This window comes from Eptatretus burgeri, chromosome 15 (genome assembly GCF_056783735.1).
Source record: "Eptatretus burgeri isolate ZD-2024b chromosome 15, Ebu_testis_v1, whole genome shotgun sequence".
Lineage (NCBI taxonomy): Eukaryota > Metazoa > Chordata > Myxini > Myxiniformes > Myxinidae > Eptatretus > Eptatretus burgeri.
This window is the reverse complement of record NC_140975.1, coordinates 4,306,601-4,328,971: the sequence shown is the minus strand read 5'-3', so window position 1 is coordinate 4,328,971 and position 22,371 is coordinate 4,306,601. Positions and strand designations below refer to the sequence as shown.

Genomic DNA, 22,371 nt, shown 5'->3' with positions numbered 1-22,371 from the left:
CTCTCATTGCATATTAGTGGTGGTGTGTACTCAAACTCTCTTCTCATTGCATATTAGTGGTGGTGTGTACTCGAACTCTCTTCTCATTGCATATTAGTGGTGGTGTGTACTCGAACTCTCCTCTCATTGCATATTAGTGGTGGTGTGTACTCGAACTCTCTTCTCATTGCATATTAGTGGTGGTGTGTACTCGAACTCTCCTCTCATTGCATATTAGTGGTGATGTGTACTCGAACTCTCTTCTCATTGCATATTAGTGGTGGTGTGTACTCGAACTCTCCTCTCATTGCATGTTAGTGGTGATGTGTACTCGAACTCTCCTCTCATTGCATGTTAGTGGTGGTGTGTACTCGAACACTCTTCTCATTGCATATTAGTGGTGGTGTGTACTCGAACTCTCTTCTCATTGCATATTAGTGGTGGTGTGTACTCGAACTCTCTTCTCATTGCATATTAGTGGTGGTGTGTACTCAAACTCTCCTCTCATTGCATATTAGTGGTGGTGTGTACTCGAACTCTCTTCTCATTGCATATTAGTGGTGGTGTGTACTCGAACTCTCCTCTCATTGCATGTTAGTGGTGATGTGTACTCGAACTCTCCTCTCATTGCATGTTAGTGGTGGTGTGTACTCGAACTCTCTTCTCATTGCATATTAGTGGTGGTGTGTACTCGAACTCTCTTCTCATTGCATATTAGTGGTGGTGTGTACTCGAACTCTCCTCTCATTGCATGTTAGTGGTGATGTGTACTCGAACTCTCCTCTCATTGCATGTTAGTGGTGGTGTGTACTCGAACACTCTTCTCATTGCATATTAGTGGTGGTGTGTACTCGAACTCTCTTCTCATTGCATATTAGTGGTGGTGTGTACTCAAACTCTCCTCTCATTGCATATTAGTGGTGGTGTGTACTCAAACTCTCCTCTCATTGCATATTAGTGGTGGTGTGTACTCGAACTCTCTTCTCATTGCATATTAGTGGTGGTGTGTACTCGAACTCTCCTCTCATTGCATGTTAGTGGTGATGTGTACTCGAACTCTCTTCTCATTGCATATTAGTGGTGGTGTGTACTCGAACTCTCTTCTCATTGCATATTAGTGGTGGTGTGTACTCGAACTCTCTTCTCATTGCATATTAGTGGTGGTGTGTACTCAAACTCTCCTCTCATTGCATATTAGTGGTGGTGTGTACTCGAACTCTCTTCTCATTGCATATTAGTGGTGGTGTGTACTCGAACTCTCTTCTCATTGCATATTAGTGGTGGTGTGTACTCGAACTCTCCTCTCATTGCATATTAGTGGTGGTGTGTACTCGAACTCTCTTCTCATTGCATATTAGTGGTGGTGTGTACTCGAACTCTCCTCTCATTGCATATTAGTGGTGATGTGTACTCGAACTCTCTTCTCATTGCATATTAGTGGTGGTGTGTACTCGAACTCTCCTCTCATTGCATGTTAGTGGTGATGTGTACTCGAACTCTCCTCTCATTGCATGTTAGTGGTGGTGTGTACTCGAACACTCTTCTCATTGCATATTAGTGGTGGTGTGTACTCGAACTCTCTTCTCATTGCATATTAGTGGTGGTGTGTACTCGAACTCTCTTCTCATTGCATATTAGTGGTGGTGTGTACTCAAACTCTCCTCTCATTGCATATTAGTGGTGGTGTGTACTCGAACTCTCTTCTCATTGCATATTAGTGGTGGTGTGTACTCGAACTCTCCTCTCATTGCATGTTAGTGGTGATGTGTACTCGAACTCTCCTCTCATTGCATGTTAGTGGTGGTGTGTACTCGAACTCTCTTCTCATTGCATATTAGTGGTGGTGTGTACTCGAACTCTCTTCTCATTGCATATTAGTGGTGGTGTGTACTCGAACTCTCCTCTCATTGCATGTTAGTGGTGATGTGTACTCGAACTCTCCTCTCATTGCATGTTAGTGGTGGTGTGTACTCGAACACTCTTCTCATTGCATATTAGTGGTGGTGTGTACTCGAACTCTCTTCTCATTGCATATTAGTGGTGGTGTGTACTCGAACTCTCTTCTCATTGCATATTAGTGGTGGTGTGTACTCAAACTCTCCTCTCATTGCATATTAGTGGTGGTGTGTACTCGAACTCTCTTCTCATTGCATATTAGTGGTGGTGTGTACTCGAACTCTCCTCTCATTGCATGTTAGTGGTGATGTGTACTCGAACTCTCTTCTCATTGCATATTAGTGGTGGTGTGTACTCGAACTCTCTTCTCATTGCATATTAGTGGTGGTGTGTACTCAAACTCTCCTCTCATTGCATATTAGTGGTGGTGTGTACTCGAACTCTCCTCTCATTGCATATTAGTGGTGGTGTGTACTCGAACTCTCTTCTCATTGCATATTAGTGGTGGTGTGTACTCGAACTCTCTTCTCATTGCATGTTAGTGGTGATGTGTACTCGAACTCTCCTCTCATTGCATATTAGTGGTGGTGTGTACTCGAACTCTCTTCTCATTGCATATTAGTGGTGGTGTGTACTCGAACTCTCTTCTCATTGCATATTAGTGGTGATGTGTACTCGAACTCTCCTCTCATTGCATGTTAGTGGTGGTGTGTACTCGAACACTCTTCTCATTGCATATTAGTGGTGGTGTGTACTCGAACTCTCTTCTCATTGCATATTAGTGGTGGTGTGTACTCAAACTCTCCTCTCATTGCATATTAGTGGTGGTGTGTACTCGAACTCTCTTCTCATTGCATATTAGTGGTGGTGTGTACTCGAACTCTCTTCTCATTGCATATTAGTAGTGGTGTGTACTCGAACTCTCTTCTCATTGCATATTAGTGGTGGTGTGTACTCGAACTCTCTTCTCATTGCATATTAGTGGTGATGTGTACTCGAACTCTCCTCTCATTGCATGTTAGTGGTGGTGTGTACTCGAACACTCTTCTCATTGCATATTAGTGGTGGTGTGTACTCGAACTCTCTTCTCATTGCATATTAGTGGTGGTGTGTACTCAAACTCTCCTCTCATTGCATATTAGTGGTGGTGTGTACTCAAACTCTCCTCTCATTGCATATTAGTAGTGGTGTGTACTCGAACTCTCTTCTCATTGCATCTTAGTGGTGGTGTATATTCGAACTCTCCTCTCATTGCATATTAGTGGTGGTGTATACTCGAACTCTCCTCTCATTGGTGTATTAGTGGTGGTGTGTACATGAATCTCATTGGTGTATTAGTGGTGGTGTGTTCATGATTCTCCTTGGTGTATTCGTGGTGGTGTGTTCATAAATCTCCTTGGTGTATTCGTGGTGGTGTGTTCATGATTCTCCTTTGTGTATTAGTGGTGGTGTGTTCATGAATCTCCTTGGTGTATTAGTGGTGGTGTGTACATGAATCTCATTGGTGTATTAGTGGTGGTGTGTTCATGAATCTCCTTGGTGTATTAGTGGTGGTGTGTTCATGAATCTCATTGGTGTATTAGTGGTGGTGTGTTCATGAATCTCCTTTGTGTATCAGTGGTGGTGTGTTCATGAATCTCCGTGGTGTATTAGTGGTGGTGTGTTCATGAATCTCCGTGGTGTATTAGTGGTGGTGTGTTCATGAATCTCCTTGGTGTATCAGTGGTGGTGTGTTCATGAATCTCCGTGGTGTATTAGTGGTGGTGTGTTCATGAATCTCCGTGGTGTATTAGTGGTGGTGTGTTCATGAATCTCCGTGGTGTATTAGTGGTGGTGAGGAAATGAACAAACATTTACAATCACTGGTTCAACTGAAAAACACAAAGGAATGACAACAGTGAGGGACATGAACCCGAGCGATGCGGACAGCGCTTTGGCAATCCGAGAAACACAGACAAATGGGACAAAGTGAAATAATCATGTAAAGGAACAAACACAGACAAATGGAACAAAGTGAAATAATCATGTAAAGGAACAAACACAGACAAATGGGACAAAGTGGAATAACCACGTAAAGGAACAAACAGAAAAATGGGACAAAGTGGAATAATAACGTAAAGGAACAAACACAGACAAATGGGACAAAGTGACATAATCACGGAAAGGAACAAACACAGACAAATGGGACAAAGTGACATAATCACGGAAAGGAACAAACACAGACAAATGGGACAAAGTGAAATAATCATGTAAAGAAACAAACACAGACAAATGGGACAAAGTGGAATTATCATGTAAAGAAACAAACACAGACAAATGGGACAAAGTGGAGTAACCACGTAAAGGAACAAACAGAGACAAATGGGACAAAGTGGAATAATAACGTAAAGGAACAAACACAGACAAATGGGACAAAGTGGAATAATCACGTAAAGGAACAAACACAGACAAATGGGACAAAGTGAAATAACCACGTAAAGGAACAAGCACAGAAAAATGGGACAAAGTGGAATAATAACGTAAAGGAACAAACACAGACAAATGGGACAAAGTGGAATAATCACGTAAAGGAACAAACACAGACAAATGGGACAAAGTGGAGTAACCACGTAAAGGAACAAACAGACAAATGGGACAAAGTGGAATAATCATGTCATGGAACAAACACAGACAAATGGGACAAAGTGACATAATCACGGAAAGAAACAAACACAGACAAATGGGACAAAGTGACATAATCACGGAAAGGAACAAACACAGACAAATGGGACAAAGTGAAATAATCATGTAAAGAAACAAACACAGACAAATGGGACAAAGTGGAATTATCATGTAAAGAAACAAACACAGACAAATGGGACAAAGTGGAGTAACCACGTAAAGGAACAAACAGAGACAAATGGGACAAAGTGGAATAATCATGTCATGGAACAAACACAGACAAATGGGTCAAAGTGAAATAATCATGTGAAGGAACAAACAGAAAAATGGGACAAAGTGAAATAATCATGTGAAGGAACAAGCACAGACAAATGGGACAAAGTGGAATAACCACGTAAAGGAACAAACAGAAAAATGGGACAAAGTGGAATAATAACGTAAAGGAACAAACACAGACAAATGGGACAAAGTGGAATAATCACGTAAAGGAACAAACACAGACAAATGGGACAAAGTGGAATAACCACGTAAAGGAACAAACAGAAAAATGGGACAAAGTGGAATAATAACGTAAAGGAACAAACACAGACAAATGGGACAAAGTGGAATAATCACGTAAAGGAACAAACACAGACAAATGGGACAAAGTGAAATAATTGTGTGAAGGAACAAACACAGACAAATGGGACAAAGTGGAATAATCATGTAAAGGAACAAACACAGACAAATGGGACAAAGTGGAATAATCATGTAAAGGAACAAACACAGACAAATGGGACAAAGTGGAATAATCATGTAAAGGAACAAACACAGACAAATGGGACAAAGTGGAATAATCGTGTAAAGGAACAAACACAGACAAATGGGAGAAAGTGGAATAATCATGTAAAGGAACAAACACAGACAAATGGGACAAAGTGGAATAATCACGTAAAGGAACAAACACAGACAAATGGGACAAAGTGGAATAATCATGTAAAGGAACAAACACAGACAAATGGGAGAAAGTGGAATAATCGTGTGAAGGAACAAACACAGACAAATGGGACAAAGTGGAATAATCATGTAAAGGAACAAACACAGACAAATGGGACAAAGTGGAATAATCGTGTAAAGGAACAAACACAGACAAATGGGAGAAAGTGGATTAATCATGTAAAGGAACAAACACAGACAAATGGGAGAAAGTGGAATAATCGTGTGAAGGAACAAACACAGACAAATGGGACAAAGTGGAATAATCGTGTGAAGGAACAAACACTCATGATCCACCAGTGAAGTTTTGATGATTTGACACGTCATCAGGCAAGTTTGATGATTACCCAAACCCGACCGGCATTCCCTGTGACTCAACGTTCGAGGCCTAAGAGGTGAGTGTTCCATTTCATGACACGCTCAGACACGTCCTTGTGGATTACAATCAATAGTTCTTGTACAACATTAACATAGCTTGGAACCCCTGTCCCCCTATTATAACACAGTGCCCCACACTCATGGTCGCATGGAGAAAGCTCAATTGGAGTTGGAATTTGCATCGATGATAAAATCATCACCCGGATGTGTACATTAGTGGCATGGTTTGGTTACACTGTGATAAGCAATCAACAGGTGTGTGTGTGTGTGTGTGTGTGTGTGTGTGTGTGTGTGTGTGTGTGTGTGTGTGTGTGTGTGTGTGTGTGTGTGTGTGTGTGTGTGCATGTGCGTGTGTTCCAGGTGTATGTGTGTGTGTGTGTGTGTGTGTGTGTGTGTGTGTGTGTGTGTGTGTGTGTGTGTGTGTGTGTGTGTGTGTGTGTGTGTGTGTGTGTGTGTGTGCGTGTTCCAGGTGTGTGTGTGTGTGTTCTGGTGAAGTTTATGACTTTACTTTTTACTTGTAACCTACTCAAAGCATTAAAAACTTCACTGGCACTCTTCCACATTGCGACATTCCTCCGCCCACATTATTACATCATTACACATACTTGTACCAAGTTTGACTTTCATCCCTGAACCCAGATTTTAAAAAAATTACATAATTCTGGCTGCCGGGCCATGCGCCCGATCAGGTTGAAATTTAAAGCATATATTTCACATGACTTATAAATCATAATTATGACGTTTCACATCGATTGATGAAGCGGTTCAAGAGAAAGAATTTTTAGAAGATTTTCATTCAATCCAATATGGCTGCCAGACAATGTGACCTATTGATTATTCGTGAACACCCCCCAAGGTTTGGGGAACATGTGGGTGAAGTTTCCCCTCGATCTGTCAGGCCCTCCTGGAGAATAAGATTATAAAAGTTTTATTCTTCAAAAAAGTCATAGCTGCCACACCATGTGACCTATGACGTCATAGGTGGAGAACTTCTCGGTCCTTCTGGATAGGCGATCATCCCTGTAAAGTTTCGCCTCAATCTGTTCAGCCGTTTCAGAGAAGATTTTTGAATGTTTTTATGTTAAAACAATATGGCTGCCAAACCACGTGACCAATGACGTCTCGATTTTTTCCCCCCAAACAATGTAGCCCGAGATGACCCTCAAAAATTTCCTTACTGATCAGATAAAGCGTTCGACATATGCAATTATAACGTCATAATGAAGCCACCTATGACGTCATAAAAATCACACATTTTGCATGAGTACTTGCTGTGTGCCAAGTTTCAGAGCTTTTCCGTTTTTCCAATATGGCTGCCACACCACGTGACCTATGACGTCATAGTTATCATTAAATCATTTTTACATGAGCAGTCAAACTTATAGTGAAAATTTCGTGTCAATGGGATAAACGGTTGCAGAGAAAACAAAGAAAAATTATTGTGGACGGACATACATACGGACGGACGGACATCCCGAAAACTTAATGCCACCGGCGACTTCGTCTGCGGAGGCATAAAGATAGTTAGTAAGAGATGCGTTACAGTGGAAGAAGTTGTCTTTCTTCCTTCCTTCCTTCTCTCTCTCTCTCACACACACACACACACACACACACACACACACACACACACACACACACACACACACACACACACACACACACACACACACACACACACACACACACACACACACACACACACACACACACACACACACACACACACACACACACACACACACACACACACACTGCAGGGATCTCAATAATTTCTTGTGTTTTGGAAGTTGCAAGGTCTCACAGGATGTTCATGGATTCATTCATCAATATTTCGTGGATATAATGCAGTGATGAGAGGACAGGTTCATCAGGATAAGCATCTCTCAAACTTTGCCCTGAATAACGTTTGAGGTCGGGTAGCTGTCATGCCATTACTGTCGTGATGCATCGCGTGGTGTTTTTAAGGTAGATTTGTCCGTGTCTGCATTTTCTACCTTTAAAAAGTCACTGTCGGGTAGACTTGGCTTCCCAGTGATGTTTAACCACCTGGCGGCATTCCCCACAGTAAGAGCAGGTCTCACTGTACGTGACCACCAACAGTCAGGACATGGAAGGTCGAGGCTTTCATGGAGGGTTTCTTGACCATTAATGATTTTTCAGACAAAGATCACAATCCTCCAGCCATCATTGACCGATTTAATCCACACCTTAACCGTACTGCAACAAAGGTAAGCGAGATGAGTCACCCTCTGAGTGTTGTCTTCGAAATGATGGAATATTCACCGATTGGAAAATTCATGATTTGGGATTTCTCAATGAAGTCCCTGAGAAATCCCAAACCGATCCAGCTCGGTTTCCTTTTCTGCATTCCTGATACTGCCAGGGCTGCGCGTGCCGGCAGAGCTGCAACGCACGTGAACAGAATTGTAAGTGAGACCTCGACTGACCACATGTGCACCACCATTAGGAGATCTTACACCTCAATAAAGACTGCAACATCCAACACACATAAGCTCATCATCCACAGCTTCCAACAGAGTATACAAATCGAAATTTCCATTCTTACAAATAACATCATGTAAATTAAACGATCCTTGGGGAGAAAAGGGTCATGTCGACATTGGGGACCATGGACCCCACGGAATTCATGAGCATCGGGAAAAATACTATTTATTTGGGCGTTGTCCTGATCAATCGTTGTCGGGGGGAGTAGATCATGGAAATGACCAGGCGGATGAACAAGAGGTTGACAGATTTTGCTCACATGTATTGCTTAAAGCAAGTTGGAATCGAAAGACCTTCTCAATCCAAGTTTCCAGGTTCTCTTATACAGATCTACATGATGACAAACCTCTGATCTAATCTGCTCTGACCATTGATAAGTTGTCGATGAACAAAAGATCCAAACTAGAGAGTTCATGAAACATCTCACCCCGCGCTGTCTAGAGAAACAAGGACACGGGAGGGGTCTACGAGCGGAAATTTGATTGGTCGAGATGATGTAAAATGCCGTAATATTTTGTCCAAGTACTGAAAAACGGAAGGGTTTTGAAATTGCCAAAAAGGCGATTTGTGTTTCATCGTTTAAGTATATAATTCAATTGAAATAAATTGAGGGATTTTAAGGGTTGTAGGAAAAAGGATTGCGGAAGTTTGCCGACGTTGATGCAAAGTCTTTTACACCACACTATCTATCACGATACACGAGTTATTCATACTTGATATTTTTGTCTTTTATGACGTCAATAAACACATTAAGTTTCCTGTTTGGAATGATTTTTATCCTCCGTTGGACTTAATCCAAAACGGGGGCTTTACGAGTGGGGTCTCGTCCGTCCTTGCTTCCGACCGTCCGCAGCCATATCTCTGACATGTATGGACACGTTTTGTTTAAACTTAGCACAAAGACGATACGTGATGGTGTACATATGCACATCGTTTTGTTTCACGATTCGATTAAAGAGGGCCAACTGGTGGCCATTTTCGTTGTAAACTACTGTAGAACGACAATTTTCAACGTCACCACGTCACCAGTATGCTTCCGCCCACATTATCACATCATTATATATACTTGCACAAAGTTTGGCTTAAATTCCTGAACCCAGATTCAATATATTAAATAATTCTGGCTGCCAGACAATGTGACCTTTCAATTATTCGTGAACACTCTGGTATCCCCAAGGCTTGGGGAACATGTAAGTGAAGTTTCTCCTCGATCTCTCAAGCTGTTCTGGAGAAGATTTTAAAATGTTTATTCTTCAAAAAATAACAGCTGCCAAAACACGTGACCAATGATGTCATTGGTGGAGAACCTTTTGTTCCTCATGGATAGGCAATCGTACTGTAACGTTTCACCTTGATCAGTTCGGCTGTTACGGAGTTATTTTTTTATTTTTTATGTTAAAAGATTTTAAGATTTTATGTTAAAATATGTTAAAAAGGCTGTAAGATTTTATGTTAAAAACAATATGGCTGCCGAACCACGTGACGGATGACGTCATAATTTTTTTTGCCAATTACAATTTAGCCCGAGATGACCCTCAGAAATTTACATACTAATCAGATAAAGCGGTTGACATATGCAATGATGACATCATCACGAAGCCACGTATGACATCATCAAAAAAAAATCACACTTGTTTCCCATGGGGAGTACTTCACACGTGCCAAGTTTCAATTTTTTTTCCATGTAGCGGCTTCGGAGATACAGAGGTCCAAAGTTTCTCCTTTTTTCCAACATGGCTGCCACATCACATGACCTATGACGTCATAGTTATATTTAAAAAAAACATTCTACCCCGCTTCGATCGGACACCTGACCCACGACGTCTTCTTTATAAAATCAAATTCAGAATGGATGGCCGATCACGTATAGAGTTTCACGTCGATCGGATATTGCTTCTTGTCGAACATGGCTGCAAGACCATGTGACCAATGATGTTGACATTTTCAACCAATATTCCCCATGCTGAGTCGATCATATTAAAAAATATACATTTCTCTGAAACCATTTAGCCTTTCGATGCGTGACTCTGCAGTGATGATCCACTACTGATGCTACAAATATTTTATTTAACAATGACCTCATCAATCACATGATGTGGCAGCCACGTTGGTATTAAGGCAATGAGTGATTAAACAATGATTTCCCTGAAACCGTTTAACCTATCAATACCAGACTTTGCAGATAAAAATGATGTCATCAGTCACATGGTGTGGCAGCTGCATTGGTTTCAATGAAAATTATTTAAAAAAAAAAAATCAAAAAAATCAGAAACTGCTGCAGCGATCGATACAAAACTTTGCAATTGTGATCCACTGCCGTTGTTCCATGTTAACGCAACTTGATTCACATCGATCCGTTAAGTGGTTTTGGAGAAAAAGGTTTTTTAATTTTCAGTTTTCAAACTTACATAGCTACCAAACCACGTGACCTATGGCATTGAAAATTTGGGCTCTGCCCGCGATTCGTTAGAGGATCATGTGTGGGATCAAAAGTTTCGTTTTGATCGGTTAAGGTTTGTTTTCTTTTCCAATATGGCTGCCACACCACATGACCTATGACATCATTTTTACATTGTATGCAGCAATAGTGTTCGATGATATTTGGTACGTTTAACTTCGATCGGATAAGCGGTTCCAGAGTAAACGTCATTTAATATTTTTCTTCAATCCAAGATGGCCACCGAACCACGTGACATCAATTATCATTTATCATCGGAGTGTGCACAAGCCAAGCTGATTAGGTGTGTGAAGTTTTGCCTCAATCTGTCCAGCCATTCTGGAGAAGAATTTTGAAGGTTTTCGTGAGAGGTAAATCCAAGATGGCTGCCAGATAGGCAGACAGAGTAAAAAATATTATCTCTCTCCTCTCTGCGCATGTGCAATCAGGACAAATTCAGAGCCAAAGTACAGTGAAACTACAGGTTCGGTTTCCAATTCATGTTCCGATTTGTGTTCCAAATAAAACATTCAATTGAAAGTAAGTTGTTCCTTGATCATAAACTGACATTTGTCGACAGACAGACAGACAGACAGATAGAAGTGAACCAATAGCTTAACCCTGCTTTCCTCCTCCCATACATGGGGTAATCCCATACACCTCTTCCCATCAACAGACACCCAGCGCATTACCCTCCTCTCTCCCCTCTCCGCTACAACTCCATCCATTTACTTCTCGAAACAAATCTCCTCTCTCATCCTCCTCCCCCATTCATTTTTCTTCTGCATACATAATAAGTATACAGCACGAGAGAGGGAAGACCCGAGACATGCGGTCTTGAATTCGAGCAGTATATTGATCTCCGTAAGCCGAATCATGTGAAAATCCCTTCATGGATCTTCATTGACCCCACTGTATATATAGTAAGCTCCAGAATTGCACATGGCACCAGGCAATGCTTTTAATGGGATCTCATTTGGCAGGAGATTGAATCCAGCCTCAGAGAGCTTGGTGGTGAGCGCACTCCCTTCGAGCTTTCCATCATGGCTGACTCCACAGCAGGTGCTAATTCACTCTTCACAGCATGATGGGAGCAACAGAAACAGCCAATTTGTGTTATGATGATCTCATGCATCCATCAATTTGGGGTGATCGATCACGTGTGAGATAAAGTTCATAACTTTCGGGAAACGAAGATTTGCTGCTCTTTCAGAGATATATATATATATATATATATATATATATATATATATATATATATATATATATATATATATATATATATATATGTATATTTAAAGAAGCAGAAGGTGCTTAGAACCAAAAACTCGATCTACTCCACTAGCTTGAGCAATAAGCAAGAGTAGACCCAGTCTCAGGCAACGTTTCACCAGCTTCCCAGCCGGTTTCCTCAAGCCAATGGACTAGGGAAACCAATAGACTAGACTAGACTAGGGAAACCAATAAACCAAGAAACGTCACACTTGACGCCCCCCCCCAACTCGAAAGGACGCCGGGGCGAGCGCGATGACGTCAGCGCGCACACGCAAAACCTTTACGTGACTCAACGACGCGTCTGCTCGAGCGCACTGCACCACGTGACAAGCCGTGACGCGGCGCGTTAAATATTTTTATACAATCTTAAAATGTCTCCAAAACATCTGATTTTTACCAGAATTTCGACAACCGAGTTTTAAGCGTCCTAAGCGATCGCAAAAACCGAAGACAAAATTAAAATCGAAGTTAAAAGGAACTCGTAACGTCGAGCGAAGCAAAAATACTCCATTTCTCCACATGAATTTCCGGAATTATGTTTGACCTCACTGTGACCTTGACCTTTGAGCGATTTTGACCAAAATCGAATCAGCGCTAGACATCCCCCTCCAGAACCACGTGGTGTAATTTGACATTGGTAGGTTCTTCTGTTCTCGAGTTATTGTGCCCACAAACAAACACACAAACAGAGGATGGAAGTCATCAATATACTTACGAAATCTTTAGATTTCGTAAGTAATAAATAAATAAATATTAGGGTTAGGGTTAGGGTTTAACTTCCCGACCCGGATCTCAAGCAATGGTACTTCATCTCTTCTGCATCTGATTTTGACAAATTTCCCTGACAATATCTGCTGCTCTTCCTCCGCTCCAATCGGTTCTTCTGACCACGTCCTTGTCAAAGTGGACATCTCTCTGGCTGTTATCAGAGAACCACCTCACCGCCGTCGAGTCTGGCATTTCACTCAAGTCAACAGGCAGGGTCTCCAAGCAGCCATAAAACTTACAGACTGGTCTCCTATCGCTACTTTCTCCAACATCAAGTTATCCTGGGAATTCTTTCAAAGAAACTTGCTCTCCCTCATGCACAGATTTATCCCATCTCGTCTTCAGTTGTCCTACCCTTCCTCCTGCCCTTGGTTCACTGAAGCTTGTGTCGAGGCAGTTGTCCTGAAACAACTTGCCTTTGCCTCATGGAAAGCAAACCCAACTGAGGGCAATCTCAGTTCCTTCCATAAAGCTCGGAACAAGTGTGTATCTACCCTCAGGAGAGCCAGAAAACAACATCTTTCTCATCTCAAGTCCGAACTTTCAAACCTCTCTCCCTCCTCCAAATCCTGGTGGCGTCCAATCAAATCTGTTTCTGGTGTATGTTCCCCCTCCATCCCCTCCCTTACCTCAAATGGCCGCACTGCTGATACCGCACGTGAAAAGGCTGAATGCCTAAACTCGGTGTTTGCAGCTAAATCTTGTGTCCAAAACACATTGCTTTCTGTACCCACCTTACCTAGTCGCACCCAACTGTCCCTGGATTCTGTGTCCTTTTCTCCTGACAAGGTGGAGAGCTTGCTTTAAAACCTCGAGTCAGATTCTGCAACCGGTCCAGACGGCATCAGCCCACGTGTCCTAAAAACCTGCTCTTCTGCTCTTGCTCACCCTCTCTCTGTTCTATTCACCCTCTCATTTGCTCAAGGTCATCTGCAATCTACTTGGAAATCAGCAAACATTGCTGCCCTGCACAAAAAAGGTGCAAATACAGATCCCTGCAACGACAGACCAATCAGCCTTCTCCCAATCATCAGCAAGGTTATGGAATCCATCATCTCTTCAGACATGAAATCCTTCCTCTTCTCCAATGTCCTGATTTCCGATCATCAATTTGGTTTCAGACCAGGTCACTCTACCCTGGATATGCTGCTTCTGCTCTCCCAACAATGGATGGAGGTCCTCAATGCCGGACATGAAATCAGAGCCGTATCCCCAGACATATCACGTGCTTTTGACATGATCTGGCATGCTGCCCTACTCACCAAACTCTCTTCCCATGGTATCCAAGGCCATCTCCACTCATGGCTCGCAGACTTCCTCTCCTGTCGCAGTCAACGTGTGGCCTTAAATGGAGTTCTTTCATCCCCTCTTCCTGTCCAGGCTGGAGTTCCTCAAGGTAGCGTTCTGGGCCCTGTTCTTTTTCTGGTTTTCATCAATGATCTCTCCGACTCTCTGGAAAATCGTCTATATCTCTTTGCTGATGACTCCACCCTCTGCCGTACCATCTGTCATCCCTCAGACCGTCAAGCAGCAGCTTCTTCCCTCACTGCTGATCTGGATAAAATCACAAACTGGTCCAACACGTGGAACATGTCTTTCAATCCAGACAAATCTCACACTCTCACTATGTCTCTTCGAAAGGACCGTTTAGAACCCCCCACCACCCCCCCTCCCATCTTGCACTTTCTGAACAATCCTCTGGAAGAAGTCTTTTCTTTCAAGCTTCTGGGTCTCACTATCTGCCATGACCTTTCCTGGGAAAGGCACATTTCAAACCTCGCCTCCAAAGCCAGTCGCTGACTGGAAATGCTCCGTCGTGCAAAGTCCTTGCTCGGCCCACCTGAGCTCCTGACCACCGACAAAGCTTTCGTCTGCAGCCTGATGAAGTACTGCTCTCCCCTCTGAGCTGGTGCTCCTGCCTCCCACCTTTCTCGGCTTCACGCTGTGGAAACCAAGGCATTTCAGATTATTGGCATCTCCCACGATGAGGCTGAGTCTTTGGGCCTCTCACTCTCTCACCACAGGAAGGTCGGTGGTCTTTCTGTCTTCTTCCGTCTCCTCTCCAGCCTCGCCCCCCCCCTGCTCTCTCTCTCTCTCTCTCTGCGATTTGTCCTCACCCCATTTCCACAGGGCCCTCCCTCAAGGTCCGCCAACAACCCCCTTCTGGTAAAACTACCAAAATCACAAATCACTGCACACCTTCACTCTTTCATTCCACTTTTTTCCCGCCTTTGGAATAAACTCCCTCACTCTATTCAATCCTATTCTTCCCTCCAGGCCTTCAAAACAGCTGTTCACCACCACCTCTTATCATCCCCCATCCAAATCCTCGATCTTTTCTACCCCCGTTAATCCACCCAAACCCACCTCCTTCAAATTCCCTGCTTTCCTTCCTGAAAGTCCCTGTAATGTCCATCTTGTATTCCCCGTATTCCCATCCCCCATCCCTCTCCCTTCCACAGATCTCCTAATGTGTCTGTTCCCCACTGTTTTGTCCTTCCCACATCCTCCCCTCTTGTCTCATGCCCCCCTTGCTGTGCGTTGTGTGTTAGCTCTCACATGAGCCTCGACAAGGTATGCAAAATTTTATTTTTTTTAAATCTAAGTGTGTAGTATCGTTGTTTTTACAAAGTCGATGCTCGTGGAAGAGCTAGAACATGTAAAACAGAGGGATGCTTGGCCAAATAAGGGATGAGGAGTAGGGGAGGATTCATGGGGTGGACAAGATGGATACAGAAAGAAACTCTCTGGAAAGTAAAACTGGAAATTTGGAAAGAGATTGGCCTGGGGAGGGTTAATGGGGGTAGAAAAGAAAAGATCATGGTTTTGCATGAGTGGGGGTGGTGGTGAACAGCCGTTAGTGGTCTCTATGAGTGGCCTTTTGCATCCCACCCAGTAGTTTCCACTCTGCTCTATAGTTCTGGCTTTGATCATTAACCTCTGACATGAACAGCAAGACAATTGCTTCATTAAAACGAGGCAGAGAGCAATTTGCAAATGGAATCTTGGAAACGAGGGGATGGACGGAAGTATCAGATTGAATGTCAAATTACTCTCCCAGTGGCCCCTCAATCAGGTTCTGCCTCTCAAAGTAACGTTTTCATCTGAGCTTGCTCAATGGCGGACAAAAGTACAGAAACATAGGCCGTGTGTCGGGACAGCTCGACATCCATAAAGGAACAAAGTTGGAATAAAACGCACTCATGGAAAAAGGGGAAGGTGCAATTGGCACCTAGATATTACCAATTTACAAGAGAACTTGAGAATTTTTCTTTCTCCCAGAATGCTGTCTCCATGAGAAATGTCTGAATCGAACATATTCCTTTGTCTCTTGGACATAAAGGGAATCGTTTTTCAAAGCTTCACTTGCTCTGCTGATCGAACAATGTAGACCGATTATTCCTTCCTTACATGGGCGGTCACATTCAAAAAGGACACCGGCGGTCACCTGGGACACCTTCGGATAGGACAGCCTGGGTGGTTACATCTCGGATACGACGGTAGTTGCGCAGGTGGTGACAACGCAGAGCGAGGTCAATTACATCTGGACACCAAATATTTTTTTTAGTGTGTACATAGTCGAGGCTCATGGAAGAGAGAGCGCTATGAACGGATCGGGACGTAGCAGACAAAAACAGGACGTAAAACACGCAGGCATGGAGAAGAGAACTCCAAGGAGGAAAATCTTGAAAATGAGGAGGGATTTTGAAGGGGTTAACAAGGGTTGAAAAAATCATGGTTTTGGATTAATGACGATATGAGATGGTGGTGAACAGCTGTATTGAAGACCTGGAGGGAAGAATGAACAGTACTCCATCAAGCTGCGCATGAAGGCCTTGAAGGTGGATCGGAGTTCAGGTGTGCCAAGGAAGGAGTTTGCATGACGGAGGACGCCCATGACGAAGCTGGTGGCTCTGGAGGCCAACTTTGAAATGTGGTTTACCCAAGAAAGATCATTGGAGCAGTTTGATAGTATCATGGCTGATAGTGAGACCCAGGAGTTTGAGTGACTGAACTTCCTCTAGAGGATTGTTAAGAAACGATATATTAGGGGTTGCCAGATGGTCCTTATGGAGAAAGATACTGAGAGTGTGAGATCTGTCAGGATTGAGAGACATGTTCCAAGTGTTGGACCAGCTTGTGATTTTGTCGAGGTCGGAACGGAGGGACGAGGAATGTCGCGGTAGAGGGTGTAGTCATTAGCCAATCGATAAAGGGGGTTTTCCATCGAGTCAGAGAGATCATTGATGAAGATCAGAATAGGACTGGGCCCAGAACACTGCCTTGGAGCACTCCAGCTGTGACAGGGAGAGGAGATGAAAGGATTCCGTTGAGAGCCACACGATGGCTAAGAGAGTTGTGGATGTCAGTAAGCCATGTGTGGGGTCAGCTTTCGCTGCTTTCGGCAGAGAGTTTGGAGAGCAAGGCAAGATGCCAGGCTGTATCAAAAGCACGAGATATGTCCAGAGAGACGGCCCTGATCTCATGTGTGACATTGAGGACTTCCATCCATTGTTGAGTGAGTGGAAGCACCATGTCCAATGTGGAGTGACCTGGTCTGAAACCAAATTGGTGATCTGAGATGAGGAGGGGGAGATTGGGACCACACTCTGTGCAGAGCGTTGGTGCTGCTTAAGCAGTCTCCTTGGCTATTGGGCACAATCCTGGCCGGGTCACCACCCCGACACAGTATACCAGCAAGCTGGCACTCATTTTGCCGACCTCTGAAGGATGACGGACCGAGTTAACCCCACCTGGTACTAATTCAACAGCTGAATGGGATTTGAACTCAGGACCCTAGGATCCAAAGCCCACCACCCTAACCATTAGGCCAACACCAGGCATAATTTGAGATGAGGTTGTTTGAGAAAAGGAAGGATTTCATATGAACTATGATGATGCTTTCCATGACTTTGCTGATGATTGGAAGCAAGCTGAGAGGCCTCTCATAAGGGAATCAGTTTCTGCACCTTTTTTAATGTAATACAGTTCTGTTCTTTCATTTGGTAGCTTGGCTGCCAGGTAGCTGTCATTTCTTGGAAACTCCGCTGTGCCGCTGATGCTGTGACCCTCTACCAGTACACTGGTACTCATTTAGCTGACCTCGGAAGGATGACAGGCTGAGTCAACGTCACCTTGTGTTAATTCAGCAGCAAACGGGGCTCAAACTCAGGACCCCAAGATCCTCAGCCAGCCACGCTAACTACGAAGCCAATACTAGGCTAATGTAATACAGTGATGTTGGTGGATTTTTCAAGCAGATGGAAGATGAACTAATGCAAATGACAGGGTAAAAAGGGCAGAAAGAAGATGTACAAGACCAGCAGAGCAGGTTTTTAGGACACGTGAGCTAATGTCGTCCAGTCCAATAGCAGAGTCAGAGTTGATGGTTGAAAGAACCTCCTCCACCTTCTCAGGTGCAAAAGACATAGAGTCCAGGAGCAGTTGGTTTCGACAGGGAATGATGGGAACTGAGAGTGAGGGGTGTGGACACAAGATTTGGAAGCAAACACAGAATTGAGGCATTAGGCCTTCTCATGAGCGGAGTTTGCTGTGGTTCCATTTGAAGGGAGGGAAGGGATGGAAGGGGGGAACAAACTCCAGAGTCAGACCAAATAAGGTGCTGCCAGATTTAAAGAGGAGGGAGACAAGTTTGAAACTTCATTTTTGAGGTTTGACAGATGTTGTTTTCAAAATCTGCCCACACCAGGCTTACTGTGCTGTGATGGCATTGTGGACAAAAAAACCCCCCTACATTTTCTTGGCAATAAAAAGGTCAGCAAGTACTGCAGGACTTATACCAACATGCAGCCAAGCCATGTGATCAGAATGATTCATTTGATATTCTTGGAATAAGCAAGATGGCAGCTGGCAGGCTTTAGGACAACCATTTGACAGCCTAATACTTAAGCAGTGCATGGTACACGGATCGCCAAAACTGTACTTCCAGATACAAAAGCGCGTTTCACCCAAATAGGCCAGGAATGGGTGTCACTTGAACCGGGTCAACAGGTCAGTAATGGGTTTAACCCAAACCGATCAGAAATGAGTCTCACCCGAACCGGTCAGGAACAGGTCTCACCTGAATGGAGTCAACAGGTCAGGAATGGGTCTCAACCGAACCGGTCAGGAACGGGTCTCACCCAAACAGATCAGGAACGGGTCTTACCTGAACTGGTTCAACGGGTCAGGAACTGGTCTCACCCAAATGGGTCAGGAACTGGTCTTACTTGAACCGGCTCAACAGGTCAGGAACGGGTCTTACCTGAACCGGTTCAACAGGTCAGGAATGGGTCTAACATGAAACCGGCTCAACAGGTCAGGAACGGGTCTCACCCAAACAGGTCAGGAACGGGTCTTACCTGAACTGGCTCAACAAGTCAGGAACTGGTCTCACCCAAACGGGTCAGGAACGGGTCTTACCTGAACCGGCTCAACAGGTCAAGAACGGGTCTAACATGAAACCGACTCAACAGGTCAGGAACGGGTCTCACCCAAACAGGTCAGGAACAGGTCTTACCTGAACTGGCTCAACAAGTCAGGAACTGGTCTCACCCAAACAGGTCAGGAACGGGTCTTACCTGAACCGGCTCAACAGGTCAGGAACGGGTCTTACTTGAACCGGCTCAACAGGTCTGGAAGGGGTCTTACCTGAACCGGCTCAACAAGTCAGGAACGGGTCTCACCCAAACGGGTCAGGAATGGGTCTTACCTGAACTGGCTCAACGGGTCAGGAATGTGTCGAACCCTAACCGGGCAGAAACAGGTCTCACCATAACCAGGTCAACTGGTCAGGAATGGTTCGCACCTGAACCGAGCCAACGGGTCAGCAATGGGTCTTAACTGGGTCAACAGATCAGGAACAGGTCTCATCTGAACCAGGTCAGGAATTTGTCTCACCCAAACCAGGTCAGGAACGGGTCCCACCTGAACCATGTCAACAGATCAGGAACATCTCCCACCTGAACTGGATGAACAAGTCAAGAATGGGTCTCAACTGAACCAGGTCAGGAATGGGTCTCACCTGAACCAGGTCAGGAATGGGTCTCACCTGAACCAGGTCAACAGATCAGGAAGAGGTACCACCTGAACCGGATCAACAAGTCAGGAACAGGTGTCATCCGGACCATGTCAGAAATGATATCACCAGAACAGGTCAAGAATGGTCTCACCCCATCGTAAGAGGGGTGGTTCCTTTTTGACAGAACACGAGCGGGTATACACATATCACGCGGTAATAATGTCAAACTTTACTCCTTGGCCGACGTGGAGAGAAGTGCGATCGGATTCCAGTGCAACAAAATAAAGGGCATGCATTGGAGAAAGTCTGACGAAAGCAGGAAGCACAAAATTGAAGTTTCATTTTGGGTTTGTGTCACTAAATGGCTGGCTCAGCATTGAGCTCATACCCGTAGCGTAAAAGCCTGGGAGGTGTTTTTGAAAGGCCAACAAATAAGAACAGCCTTCAACATGTGTATGGCAAAAGATGACAAGAAACTACCTCTGACGGACGCATACCCTATTAGTGGATCGGATCCAAGGATCCATACTATGCCTGACATGTGTGCTTATACATTCATATTTAGCAGAGCCAAGCAGAACAGAGAAACAAACAAACAAGAAAAGACGTTGTGCAGAGCACGATCCTTGTAAAATACACTCCCCCCCTCTCCAATGGTTGCCATGGATACATCAAATTGTCCATTTCATGAAGATTAAAATTGACAATCTTCATCAAAGCTCAGGTCAATCGGATGAAAATTGATTATTTTAGAAGTTCGACCTTGAGTTGACCTTTAACATTTTGACCTCAAAATCAATCGGCTTCTCAGTTGAGACTCCCAATAAAACTTAGTGAAGTTTCATGACGATCGGTTTAAAATTGTAACCTGTAGGCGATTGACAAACAGACAGACAGATAGATAGACAGATAGACAGATAGATGGACAGACAGCAGAGAGACAGATAGACAGATAGACAGACAGACAGACAGATAGACAGATATACAGACAGAGAGACATATATACAGATATACAGATATACAGACAGACAGACAGACAGAGAGACAGATATACAGATATACAGACAGAGAGACAGAGAGACAGAGAGACAGACAGATAGACAGATATACAGACAGAGAGACAGAGAGACAGACAGAGAGACAGATATACAGACAGAGAGACAGAGAGACAGACAGAGAGACAGATATACAGACAGAGAGACAGACAGATATACAGACAGAGAGACAGACAGAGAGACAGACAGAGAGACAGACAGAGAGACAGACAGACATACAGACAGACAGAGAGACAGATATCCAGACAGAGACACAGAAAGAGAGACAGAAAGACAGATATATACAGACAGACAAACAGATATACAGTGTGTGTGTGTGTGTGTGTGTGTGTGTGTGTGTGTGTGTGTGTGTGTGTGTGTGTGTGTGTGTGTGTGTGTGTGTGTGTGTGTGTGTGTGTGTGTGTGTGTGTGTGTGTGTGTGTGTGTGTGTGTGTGTGTGTGTGCGTGCGCGCGTGTACGTGGACATGTGTAGTACATGTGTGTGCGTGTAAGCGCATGTGTGTACATGTGTGTGCATGCATGTACGTGTACATGTGTTGTACATTTGTGTGTGTGTGTGCACGTGTACATTAATTGTGTGGTATATTTGTGTGTGTCTGTGCATGCGTGTACATGTACATGTCGTACATTTGTGTGTGTGCACGTGTACATGTGTCGTACATTTGTGAGTGTGTGTGCACGTGTACATGTGTGGTACATTTGTGTGCATGTACGTGTGTGTGTGTGTGTGTGTGTGTGTGTGTGTGTGTGTGTGTGTGTGTGTGTGTGTGTGTGTGTGTGTGTGTGTGTGTGTGTGTGTGTGTGTGTGTGCGCGCGCGCGCGCGCGCGCACGTGTACATGTGTGGTACATTTGTGTGTTCACTTTGTCGCCGTTTCCTCCTCTACTTTCCAAATTCCCTAAAACACACAACATGAACCCAAACCAAGTTAATGAAGAAAACCTGTCGGGAGAGTTTAAGTAAATAAATGATATCATTCCTTCACTTAGAGATAAACTCAAACATTTCATTCTTCACTCAGTAACCGCTACCCTCAAGGCTTTCACCGTCATGGACTTTCCTTGAATCAGTCCCAAGAAATCATCTCCTCTGGTTTGTAACCAATTACTCCAACGAGTTCGTCATATTTAAAGTGGCATCATGTGGTGGAGACTGGTGAGGGCCCTTTGGATGTGTGTGTGTGTGTGTGTGTGTGTGTGTGTGTGTGTGTGTGTGTGTGTGTGTGTGTGTATGTGTGTGTGTGTGTGTGTGTGTGTGTGTGTGTGTGTGTGTGTGTGTGTGTGTGTGTGTGTGTGTGAGAGAGGGGCTGGGGGGAAGGAGTCCGGCGGGGGGGGGGGGGTGGGTAAGGGATGGGGACAATTGAGGTTTTTTTTTGAAAGGCCAAATCAGATCACCCTGAACAGTTATAAGTGTTACATGTCT

General features: G+C 44.1%; 1 protein-coding gene across 4 annotated transcripts in view; it reads right to left on the bottom strand.

The window, feature by feature from the left end:
- The window catches only part of LOC147011351 (syntaxin-binding protein 5-like), a 197,496-nt gene that overhangs the window by 133,985 nt on the left and 41,140 nt on the right, over positions 1-22,371 (bottom strand). The gene's annotated exons all lie outside the window — the stretch shown is intronic.